We start from the raw sequence: 13,381 nt of genomic DNA on the forward strand, positions 1-13,381 counted from the left end.
AGGAAAATACCATTAGTTGAAAGCCCATCCAATTACCAGAAACCTATCTTGTATGCTTGGTTTCTAGAAATGCATGTCTATAAACCTATCATTTTATTTTATTATTATAACCTTTTAAATTCAGACAGGCACTGAGTAAATGAAGCTCAGATATAATTGAAGACTAGAAATACCATGTTTTTCCCCTTAAACTCCCATAACATAAAACAGGCAAACCAATTTAAACTAGATTTAGAAAATAAAAATTTGCTCTCTCCCTAGTTTAATCCCAGTGAATTTTATATCAGAACAGTAAATCCCTAAAAACGCAGGCTTCCAATGGAACCTTGTTAAATATTTAATCATAGGCTCTAGGCCCATAGCCATAAGCCATCCTCCTTATTCTTATTTATTTCAACAGTAACTTTTATTCTTTTGATGGAAGAGATCAAACGACGAAGAACAATCACTCATGTGAGCATACATGTGCTTGCCAGTACCATCGTGGCGCTACTGCGGCACGCAGACGTAGTGTGCAAGAGTGAAATGATAATAATGACCACTCTGCAACAGAAGGACAAGGCAGCCCTCCCTGCTACATCTGCTACTTGTGTGAGATTAGGATAAATGCATAATACTTTTTGGGATGCATTAGATTTATATTAAAAATAAAAATGCTATTTTGAGCAATCAAAAGGCCCAAGTATATATAGCACCAACATAGGAATAATGTACACATAAGGTTAATTTTTACTCATCCTTCAGAGCTTGGCTTAAATGTCACTTCCCTAAGAAAGCCTTCATTAATCACCCACCCCCCAAAAGGTCTATTTTCTGATCTATGTTCCTTAGAGACTTGCATTTTTCTTTCATGGCCTGACTCTCAATAATGAACGCTGTCTAATGAGAGTCCACTCCCCAGGCTGGCAGGAACCGTGCCCGACCTGTTTAATCCATAGCCCCATGGCCACACTGCCTTCACGTACTGCACACTCAGTGAATAGAGGGCCTAGGATTGCATCAACACGTATGAACTTGACAATTCCAGTGAATTATCCATAATTAAATAGCTGAAAAGCCAAACTAATGATAAATAAAAGGTAGTCTTTCAACCCCACATTGCTATGGACAGGAAGAGGCTGAGAAAACTCCCAAGATGCAAACATAGGGCATTTGTTACGGAAAGGAAAGATGCTTTGGCAGCTAAATGTCCAGTGGACAGACTAGCAGTGGGAGAGCAGGTAGTAGGACTGGATCCCAACTAAGGACCTGGTGGGCAGAAATCGGTCCAATTTTAGAATTATTAATGAGTGACAGCTGTGTGCCTCCCACCGCCCCTCTTTTTAAATAGAAATGTCAGTTATGCTATCCTAGGCCCAGTGACTGTTGCATGCTAGGTGATTGTGGGGTAGATAACTGATCTCTGTTTAGACCCGTGGTTGGCAAACCGTGGCTCTCGAGCCATATGTGGCTCTTTGGCCCCTTGAGTGTGGCTCTTTCACAAAATACCACGTGCGGGCGCACGTACAGTGCAATTGAAACTTTGTGGCCCATGCGCAGAAGTCGGTATTTTGTGGAAGAGCCACACTCAAAGGGCCAAAGAGCCGCATGTGGCACGCGAGCCGCGGTTTGCCGAGCCACAGTTTGCCGACCACTGGTTTAGACCATAAGTCTTCAAATCCAGAGGCATCAGACCAGGGACCACATCCAAGGCTCCCCATGCACACCTGGACCTCATGCAGGGAACATGGGTCTGGATCTTGAGCCTGACTCTCTGATGGGCTGACAGTTGTACAGAGGTCTCTGTCGGGGAGAGTGTACTAGTATTTTGCCTAGTGGAAGAAAATAGTTTATGGCCAAAATCAGTCTTTGGAAATCTTAAACTTAACTGCCAATTCTGTAGTACTCTTCCCATTGAGAGGGCGGGTGCAGGCTTCATGCTTCTGAGGTTGTGACTCCGTGCGCAGTCGAATATGATGAAAACTGCACTGTGTCCCGGCAGAGGCTAGGCCATACAAGGCCATCGAGCGCCTGCCGTGCTTGCTGTGACGTTGGCCAGGTCAGCAGTGAAGAGGTGCAGCCGCTCTGAAGCGACCGTGCGGAAGGGAAGCCAGTGACACGGAGAAGCCCGCTCAAGACGTGCCCGCCAGTCATCTCAGCCGAGCCCGACTTGAAATCGTCCATCTTCATAATCAAGAAGATGAGGGACTCACAGAGTCCATTCCATCAACCGCTAAGAGACATTGGGATCCTTTCAAGGAGTCCGTGAGATCAAAGCTAGTTCCGAATAACACTAACACCCCGCTTGCCTTTTGTGCTGTGTTGGTGGTCAAAGTGGTGGGAAAACCCATGCTAATCCTCAGCATGAGTCAGGCACAGGCCCCACACTACGGAGGTTCTGTAAATTCTCCACCATCACACACTTGCAGAAAAAAACAGTCATTTTCAGTGAAGGCTATCCTTGATGATGCAGAAAAAAAATATTAATTTCATGAAATCAAAATCTTTAGTACTCACCTTTTTAATATTCTGTGTGACAAGATATGCATAAATATGCATGAAGCTCTTGGCTGCATACGAAGTGTGGTGCTTATCTCAGGGAAGTGCAACGGGGGCTGAGCTGGATGCTGCTTTCATTGAACACCATTTTTACATGAAAGAATGACTCAAAAACTGTGGTTATTCATCACTAAATATGTGGAAAATACTTCCCTAAAAAGAAAGATGTATTTCAAAGAAAACCAGGACTAAGGACTGGCAGCATTACATCTTTGGATGGGTGACAGTTCTAATGAATGTCACTTTTTGATTTATAATGAAATATATCAACATTTGTAAGATCTGCTTAGCTCGATGGAATTGTACTTTCCTAATGACCTGTGCACATTATGAAAATCATTCATGGGTAAAAGATCCATCCGAAGTGAAAGGTGTATCAATGGGTTTTAATGGAACAGTGTATCAGAACATACTAGTATAATAGACACTGTACTCAGAGCCCATGTAGAGATGGAATTATATTCCGTGTTTGTATGTTTGAAATCCTGTGACCTATCTCAGTGGCAACAAATTTGTGTGGAATGAATAAAGGAACTGCTTTCCATGTCAATTATTTCCACAAGGATTTGGAAATAATTTAAATAATTTAGCCATTGGTAGTGAGAATGCTGTACTAAACAACGGCCGGAAGTTAAATGGTTAGAAATCGTCTTTTGAAAAGTCACAGGTCATTCACAGCCAGAGTAAACGTTGTTCACAAGAGCGCAGCACAGGCTGCTGTTTCCGTCCGAGAGCGGTACTCTGTTTACTGTTCCGTATCTGCTCAGTCTGCATTCCAGATCTGAGGAATGTTTTCCTGCTTTCCGAGATGTAAAGCTGCCAAGTAACGGTTAGCAACTGAACTCTGTGCCCAAGGACGCTTTTCAGTGCAGCACGCATGCTTCAAATATGTATACAGCATTTCAGTTTAGCAGAGAACTATTATTCTTTGAAAATCGTCAACTGAAAACCAATCAGCTTCCTTAGCAAACTTGGTTTCAGTTTGTGATGTGGAAAAGCCAGTGTGTGGAGTAGGGGGAATAGGGCAGGTTTTGACCAGAGATGTGGCACGATCTGGCTCAGGTTTTCAGTGATCATCTGGCTGCACTTAGAGAATAGCCTGTAAAGGAAGTGTACTTAATGTCTTCCATTTGCGCCTCCATGTATATTCTCCATCCTTCTCCGCCCCCCTGGGAGGTCACCCCATATGGGTGTCATCAACTGTCATCCTCTCTTCCAGCTCCTCGGGAACAGGCCCAGGGAGGTGCATCAGATCCCTGTAGAGTCCAGCCACACGTTCTCCTGGCAGCAGCAGCTGAACTCTCACAGGCTTTGCCTCGCTGACCTTTGCTGCCTGCCTAGGTCCAACCCCAGCAGGTCCAAGGGTTCCCAAAGGCGTAGATGGAGTCGGCGAAGAAGGAAGGACACGGAGACAGCGTTCAGTTGATCAGCAGCCTAGCCAGGATCTCCAGCCAAGTTCTGGTCTGGATCTCCAGAGAGGTTCTGCTTAGGATCTCCAGCCAGGTTCTGTGTCCATGTTCTCTTGCTAGGTTCTCCAGGTTCTCCAGCCAGGTTCTCCAGCCAGGTTCTGTCCAGGTTCTCCAGCCAGGTTCAGTCACCAGGTTCTAGTCAGGTTCTCTTGCCAATTTCTGTAGTCAGGTTCAGTCCAGGATCTTTTGCCATGTTCTCTCGCTAGGTTCTGTCACTAGGTTCCGTTGCCAGTTTCTGTCCAGGATCTTTTGCCATGTTCTCTCCAGCGAAGTTCCTCTGTCTCTAGGTTCTGTGTAGGTTCTGTCTTCTAGGTTCTGTCTTGTTACATCTGTATTTATACCAGTTGATTCCAATCCTATCAATCTCTATTCCAAAGGTTAGGGCGTTTCTTATCTCCATTCCAGGGAGTAAAGCTTATGTAGCTTAAGCATGATTGTTCATAGTTAAAGTGATTAATTACCCACCTGGCACTTAGTTAAGAGGTTTTATTCCCTCCCTAACTTCAGGGGAAAATCCCTACCTGGGGAAACAACCTTTCTCAGAGAGGTGACCTTGGTTAAAACACATAGTGCCAAGAAGGTGAGCAAACATATCAAGAACAGTATGCCATATATGCCAGGTCCCTTGAAACAGCAAGGATGGACCGGCTCCCGGCAGCTGCCCCTGGACTGATCCTCAAATGATAGCACCTGGGACCAGGTGGATGAATGCTTTTCCCTGGCAGTCCTTGGTGATGTGTCTCAAAGCCATTCTGCATGTTCCTGAGACGTTCCAAGAGGGATCACACCCAGCACCTCTGGAGGGAATCCAAGCCAGTAACACCCTCTGGCACTCACTTTTCATCTTATTTCACCCTTTCCTGCTCCAGCCTTCCACTCCCTGGGCTACCTACTAGGCCATCTACCTGCCTCTGAGTGCAGTCTTGGTTCTAGTCTTTGCTTCTGGGGAAACCCAGGCTGAGATCCTAGCAGGGAGGCACTCGCAGGAGGCACAGAGCTCGCAGGGGAGTGAGGGCAAGGCACCTACCCATTTCTCTGGCTTCTCTGCCAAGCCACTGGGTTTACTCCATCCTGCTTCTTACAGGCAAAAGCAAAGAAAAAAATAAGAAGCTTAGTTCTCTCTGTTGAAAATAAGAGATGGTTTTCCCTTTCCTCCCTTTTCTTAGGGTTTTTACTTTAAAAATGTATAAGTATCAGATAGTGGGGGAAAGGAACTGAGAAGTAAGTGCTTAATAGTATTTTTTATAATGGTCTTGTGGGATGAGGGATGGAGCTCTTTATTACGAATGACCGAATTAAAGAAGGTGTATTGTGTAAGTTCAGAGACAGGTGACATACTAACAAACAGGCCACCTAGTGGGTCTGTGACCCTGAGCAAAGACTGTCTCCTCATATGCAACTGGAATATGATAGTAGCTCCCTCAGTGGGTCCTTGTGAAGATTAATCAAGATAATTTTAAATTGTTTATTACAGTACCTGTCACACTATAAATATGCAATAAATATTCATTAATCACATTGACTTACAAGCACTCATTTCATAAAGCTGTTTATTGCAGCCAATTTGAGTTAAATCACATCTCTAGATATAATTTAAATATTAAATATTTTAATGTTTAAGATGTTAAAGTCCTCAACCACTTTTTGATAGTTCCAATTTAATATTAAGTAAATTTAGTATATAGTTACCATTGACACATGATATTTTGAAACGTGTCTACATGTTTCTGATAATATGTATCAAAAAAGAAAACATTTAGCTGAATGAAGGGTGACAATTCTGACCATGCTTATATGAGAGTTTTATTTAAAAGGTAATTTTGCTCCCATACTTATTATGAAGAGATTATATTACCATCTTAAAGGAGAATAAAAGGCATTGGTGCCTAGTAGATGTAGAGTGAAACAATAGTCTTTGGATTCATAATGCACAGACCCTCAATTTTGTGGGCCTCGATTTAAGGGATTTTGGATTTAAGGGACATTTCCGGTCTATATCATATGTGAAAAGTAACACCCTGTTAATTTTAAAATGCTTTTAACCAAGATTTGCTTATAATTAATTTAACAGGTTATTTTTGTTACTAACTCACTATTATGAATAATGCTGCAGTGAACATGGAGTAGAGATTTTACTTCAAGATCCGGATTTCAATTCCTTTGGACATGTAAGCAGAGGTGGGATTGCTAGATCATGCAGTAGTTCTATTTTTAATAATTTCCATAGCATATGTACTGTTTCCATAGTCGCTGCACCAATTTATGTTCCCACCAGCAGTGTACCAGGATCCCCTTTTCTCCACATCTTCATCAACACTTGTTATCTGTGTGTTTCTTTTTAAATAACAATGGCCATCCTAAATGGTGGGAGATGGTTCTCAATGTGGTTTTGATTTGCATTTCCCTAAGAATTAATGATGTTGAGCATCATTTCATAGACCCATTGACCATTTGTCTTCTTGGGGAAAATATCCATTCAGTTCCTTTGCCCATTTTTTTTTTTAATTGTGCCTTTTTTTCTAATTAATTGAAGGAGATCCCTTTATAGTTTGGATATTAACTCTTTCTTAACTCTAAGGTTTGCAAGTATTTTCTCCTATTTCATAGGTGGACTTACTAGTATTTTGTTGACTATTTCCTTTGCTGTGCAGAAACTTTTTAGTTTTATATTATCACACTTGTCTACTTGTACCTTTGTTGTCTGTGCTTTTGATATCATATCCAAAAAATCTTTGCCAAGACCAATGTCAAGAAGCTTTTCCCCTGTGTTTCTTATGGTTTTAAGTCACTCTTCTGTACACACAATCCAATGACTCCACTGTTCACTCAGAGTGAAAAACAAGGATCCTGCAAGGCTCCCAGGATAGGTTATGGTCTGGCTTCCCATTTTCCCTCCAACTTCTCCACCTACTACTTCCAATGGCTCACTTTGGGCCAACCTCGCCTGCCTTAGCATCACTTACTGAGTGACACCTACATTGACCACTTTGTTTTAAGTTCCTTCTACCCCCGCCTTCAGACCTCCTTTATTGTTTTTCATACAGTTGTCTTGTTCTAATGTACAATTTCATGGATGGTGGTTGTTCTGTTCCTACTAGAATATTACCTTGCTGGGGGCAGAAACTTTTTGTCTTCTCTGCTCACTGGTGCTTCCTAGCACCAAGAGCATTGCTTGGCATAGAGGAGGTGTTCCGTGAGGATGTGTTGATTCAATGAACTGGGGGTTTGAAGATTGAGCACTTTTGTTGTAAAATGTCCTCTTAATATTTTGTAAAGTAGCTGTGGCCCTTAACACAAGTGAGATGAGAACAGTCCCCCTTGGGTAGGCCTAAGACTCTGAGTAATAATGTGTGAATGTGCAATTCAATGGCAGTTTCAACTACAAGCAAAACAAATAGTTCCCATGGCGTCCCTCTCTCCTCTGCATCATAAATAGCTCTTGCGACATTACTAGCAGGGTTTATCTTCCTGAGAACACACTGCCACATCTTTCTGCGGTTTGGACATCATACTTGCCTCTTTCAAGAGCAGGTGCAACAGTTCCTGTAAGAACCTGGCTGATGGTCAAAGAAGAATGCCTGGCTTGAAGCCTGTCAAAATGGCCACCACACATTCCAAGGCCATGTCCTTTATGTTCACGGACATCCGTTCCAAAGACAATAACAGCAGCGCTTTCGGTTTTCCAGACCCTATGAGAGATGAGGCTCTTCATTGACATGTCCTTGTGCTCACATGTCTCTGCTCCAGACCCATCGCTCTGTTCCCCTCTCTATTATCCGAGGCTTTAATTTTTAGAATAATAATTATTTTAAGTAGCACAGAAATAATTTTTACTTAAAATCTCTACCTATTTATGCATTAGATTGAAGGAGAAACCACACTGGAATGTTGCTCAAGTACCGAAGTCTGCATAGCAAGGAAGTACGTCTCAGTGGCTTAGCAGAATGGACTAGGAAGCCAGACGACTTACGTTCACATACCAGCACCACCATTTAGCAGATGTGTGTCATTTTACACAATTGACTTAACCTCTCTGTGCCCCATTTTCTCATTATGGAAATATTAGTAACTATAGTCACCAACTTCATAAAAGTGTTGTTGAAGTGAAATGAGTTAATTAGTGTAAAAAGATCTGTATGGTAAGTACTTAATCGCACTTGGTAAGATCTGTACATGGAAAGTACTTAATACATGTGAGCTATGAAATTATTATATTACTTTGTTGTTGTTGTAGTGTCAAAATACCCGTAAAATCAGTGTTTGTAATATATATCTGTGACAGTGTGACAGATGTCAGAGGGGAAGGCTGGGTGAAATAGTTGAAGGGAGTAAGCAAAAAACAAAACAAAACGGAAAAACTCATAGACACAGACAACAGTCTAGTGATTGCCAGAGGGAAGGGGGTGGGACAGGGAGAAGAGGGTAAGGGAGGCATAAATGATGATGGAAGGAGATTTGACTTTGGGTGGTGAACACAAAATACAATATACAGATGTTGTCTGGTAGTATTGAATTGTACAGCTGAACTCTATAACTTTTATTAACCAATGTAATCCCAATAAATTCAATGAAAAATAAAAAATATTACTAAATATTGACAGCTTATCATACTAACATTTTAGTAAAACACAAGAAACCACGCGAGCTGGGGAAAGTGTGGTTGTGTGCAGTGTCTTGTTTCTCGCCTGCTCTTCCACATTTAATTCCCTCGCTGCAATAAATCTTTAGCCTTTGTATGTGGCGACTACTAAATATAACAACTGATTGCCGATGTGTGTTCTAATGAGCCGAAAGGAATGCTCTCTCCTGTCACTTCTACACCGCTGGCTCCGTTCGCACTGCCTAACGCGCAGGCAGAAACAAATCAGTGTCAGCTTTTATTAACATGCAGCGGCGTTCAGATTGTACTATCGCAACCCGAAAACGTATTTGTCGGTGAAAGTGAAGATGGAGAACTGATGGACTTCTGAGAATTGTATTTCCGTCAGTGGAATATTGGAGATAGTATAGCCGGGTGGAAAGCACACCGGGCGAGGCCAGACTGGAGTCTGAATACCAGGCCCTTCCCATACTGCTATGTGAACCCCAAAACAATAGTTAACCCCCGAACCTCAGATTTTCTAGCTAAAAATACAATTATTTTCTCACTAAATCCAGCCTATCCAAGGCTATCAGATAGTTCATTTTCAAATCAGCAACGTCGTTTGCTGGGCATGGAGATTAGAATGTTGCTTTCCCAGATTCTTGGGGTTGGTAGAGGGGGCAGAGAGGAAGGGAGGCATGGCTTGCAGGATCTCATTACATAGAGAAATGGACCCGGCCTCTCCGTTGTCTTTGTGTGTAGTGGGTGGCTCCTGCTGATGGCATGTGACATCCCAGGCTGCTGGTTGCTGCACTCCCCACGCGTGTCTAGTGCTGGTCTGCTCTTCTGCTCTATGCTATGCTATGCTTTCTCTTCACAAGCCTAGGTCTTCCGTCTTTGCTGAGTTTGTTTCCCTACTCACTTGCAGACATCTGAGGATTGGCATGTCCTCCATCGAGCTCACTATCATCGCCCGCCTTCCATGGCTGCTGCACCTTCTCTTAGCTCTGCCTTAGCAGGCCCCTGAGAAGCTCCGGCCCCCAGTGCAGAGTCTCCTAGGAACTTGGGGGGAAGGCAGGTGCGTCATCAGGGCCTGGCCATGGCGCTCTTGATGAGGGTGCATCACCTCATTCTGTAGCGGGGCCTCTTCTCAGGCTCTCCCCTGTGTCCCGAACAAGGTGAGGGCTCCATGCTTTCTGCACGCCCGTCACTTTACTGAACACCCATGCAAAGGCCCCAGGAACTGCGCCCCATGGACTCAGGGCTGGTCCCTTGTCAGGGACAGAGGGACAGTACAGGGCTCTGGGCTCTAGGCCAGAAGAAGCTTGTGATCCAGCCTTTGGGGTTCTTTTTCAGGAGCAAGCAGGCCACCCTGGGAGTGCCCTGAAGAGCCCTGAAAGCCCTGAGAAAGCCCAGCCAGCCATGCCTGGTGGTCACCAGGAAAGAAGTGCCCACCAGGTTCAGCGCTTCCGGACACCCTGGACCAGGGCAGACGTGTGGGGAAGAAGCCAGTCCGTCACTCAGCCTTCAGCCGATTGCAACCTCAAGAAGCACCAGGCTGAGGTCACCAGCCCTACACCCCAGAGGGGCCATTGCCAGCGCTCGCAGTGGTGAGCTGTGTGCTGTGGGTGGTGTGCTCTGCAGCTACCGGTGAGCAGCGTCTATATTTCTTATTAAAAATCCAAGGAGGGGAAACGGGCACACACCTGCTCCTCTCACACTTCTCTCTCTTCTCTTCCCTTCCCATCTCTGCGGCTGTAGATACATGCGTGCAGGGGTGGTCCTGGGGGTGCTGATGACTGATGGTAATCATGCTCGGGGACTTTTGTCTGTGGGTTTGGCATTATTTTGTTTCCCTGTTCTCCCTGTCCGATCTAAGCCGTCATAGTTCATTGATTTCTCTCCTCCACACCAACAGTCTCTGAACTGTTTTGGTCTAACACTCATCCAAGCAGAAGCCATGTTGAGAAGTCCCAGGCAGATGATTTAAGAAAATGCATTCAAGGGGGGAAATGATTACAGACTCGAAGAAGCAGCACAGGAAAGAAGAAGAGGCCAGGCAGCAGTGCGATCGCAGACAGTCGAGAACGCAGCTCGCGTGTGATCCTGCAGGGAAACCCGAGTGTAAATGAGGCCTCCAGGGTTTGTCCTCACGTAGGGCAGGGCAGCTGGTCTCCCATAATCCTGCTGTGACTAGTCATTAGCCAAGGGCTTCCTGGGGACTGGGCCGGGGGGGGGGGGGGGCGGGGGCGGGAAAACCCCAGAACTTGGGGCTCCGCGTGCCAGCAGGCCAAGCAGCTGAAGAGCAGAGGTCTGAGGAGGGCCCGGGGTGCAGCACTGGGGGGACACCTAGAGGCTGGGCCATCTGAACACAATGGGAGGAGCCCACGGGGGTTTCAGCTGCTCCAGCAGGACCCACTACACCCCCCAGTATGTGCTGTGGGGAATCGGGACTACCCTTCACACGCAAAGCCTAAGGTTCATTACTGACACTCACAAAAGTCATGGAGCTTAGGAAAACTGCTTTTGGAGGTAAAGGAGAGAGAAAGAAAAAAAGCAAATTCTCATTCTCATTTTTAAGAGAGTCCATTTTCCACCAGCTTCTTGTAGATGTCAGTAGATGCCACTTCTTTGCTTCATAATATGGCCAAGTGTGTATTCATACAAGAAATAGAAATATCTATGAGGTCAATTTCTTGTCTGTTTTACGTTTACACGTACCTGTATTGTAAGTATTACCTTCAACACATGGCCTCATTCCATACATTGTGTAAGCACTTATCCATTTTGTGAGGATTGTGTTTGGTGGGTGAAGGTAATAATGTGTACATCCACTTAGCAGACACGTCTCACTGCAGTCTGTCACGATATGCTGACGATGAGCCAACGAGTGAGGACATAATCGTTTATTGTTATGCCCCCATGAGATGCTCTCAGTAGCTCATAAAATACAGGTGACATTTGATCCTCTAACATAAGAGACAGATTTAAGGAACCCTTTAAAATCTGTGTGTTAAGTATTACTGGAGCATGGTATCTTTATTTCCAATAAATACTAATTTAAATATTGCACGTAATATTTTCTTCCTTCACCCATATAAAATTATCTTGTGTAACTTCCGGGGAGTGGAAGTTTGGCTAGGTTACATGGCTGGGCAAGGATTTTATCAGAATCTACCCCCCAGAGTAACTATGAGCTCAGGCCTCAGGTCAGGCGCTTGGTACTCTAACGAGCTTTCAAGGCATTTTTTGGCTGAAGATCTCGTAAATATTTTCATCCTCACTTGCATTTACTTAAATACCCCTTAAGCTTAAGAGCCTGAGATAAACATCACTTTAAAAGTGCATTTTAAGCTTTCCTGTGAAATGGGGTTGCCGGGAGACTTCTCAAGACCCTGACACCTGAGCTCCACCCGGAGACCCTGGAGTCACAGGTTCGCTGTACAACCTGCGCCTCAGGATTTAGTCTAAGCTCTCAAGGCGATTCTCTTCCTGTAACCATGGGGGAGAGCCACCGATTTAGAGGGCAGAGTTAAAACGCTTACGTTTAATATGTGCAGAAAATAGCATCCCTGCTACATTCGTTATTAGCACAAAACATAGCGCATGTTAAAGAGGTCACTTATTGCTACAGTTTACTTTTCTTCCCCCAGATATCCAGTGTGTGGCATAGGGGCCTGGTCCCGTGAAATTTTCAAATCTTTGAAAACGGGAAAGTACTTAGATTCAAAGTGAAGTTCCCCCAACTACCTCCCTTGGTGAGAAAGCAAGTAGGGCTTTCCCTAGCCTTCCCCCTCTTAATCTCCTTCAGCCTCTCAGACCTAAAGATTATTGTAATAATCACATCATGCCGCAGACAAAGCACCTCCTAGGCCTCACAACTCAAAATCTTCACGGACCCGGCTAATGGGTGATATTTTTTGAGTGTGTGTATATGTGTGTGTTTGTGTGTGTGTGTGTGTGTGTGTGTGTGTGTGAGAGAGAGAGAGAGAGAGAGAGAGAGAGAGAGAGAGAATTTGCCATTTATTAAAAATGTATACTTGTATACTTCAGTAGTAGCATTGATGACAATTTTATACAACCATTATCATGGTCTGTTTCCATGAATTTTTCATAACCCCAAACAAAAACGCTGCAACCATTGAACAAAAACTGCCCCTTTCCCCTTCCCCCAGCCTGGGGCAATCTTTAATCCTTGTGAATTTGCCTATTGCGGATCTTGCATAGAAGTGGATTCATGCAGTATTTGTTCTTTTGTGGGAGTGAGTGTTAGCTCTACACCAGCGGGAAGTCTTCTTTTTCTGGGGTGCTGCTTTTTGCTTGCCTTCTTACCCCAAGCCCCATCAGCCTCTTGTTTTTGCTCTCTCCAATGTTCTTCTTCTATGAAAGTGTGAATTCAACACTTCATACTTCACAGTATTATGCAAAGTATTATATACTCTAAAAATGCACATAGGCATGCATGGATAAGCAGAATTCTTCCACAATTTATTTGAAAGTATTGCTGTATTATATTCTCCATTATGAATAAATTAATTGAGAGAGAAAAAAGTGTCTTGCTCACAATATTAATTAATGAAATGGCACATTATGCTTATTTGCATATCTTACTGGTGGCTGAAACATGCCAATTGAGCGATTATCTTAATGAATAGTTGCTCAGTGAGCCACAAGCCTGCAGTTCATAAAAAAATTAAGATGGACCACTGACTGTTCCATTCTCTTTAGTTTTGACACAAGTTACAAATCATACTGAACCACATTAAAATAATTACAAAGTTGTTTACTCACA

Source organism: Myotis nattereri (assembly GCF_964212035.1).
Source record: "Myotis nattereri genome assembly, chromosome: 11".
Lineage (NCBI taxonomy): Eukaryota > Metazoa > Chordata > Mammalia > Chiroptera > Vespertilionidae > Myotis > Myotis nattereri.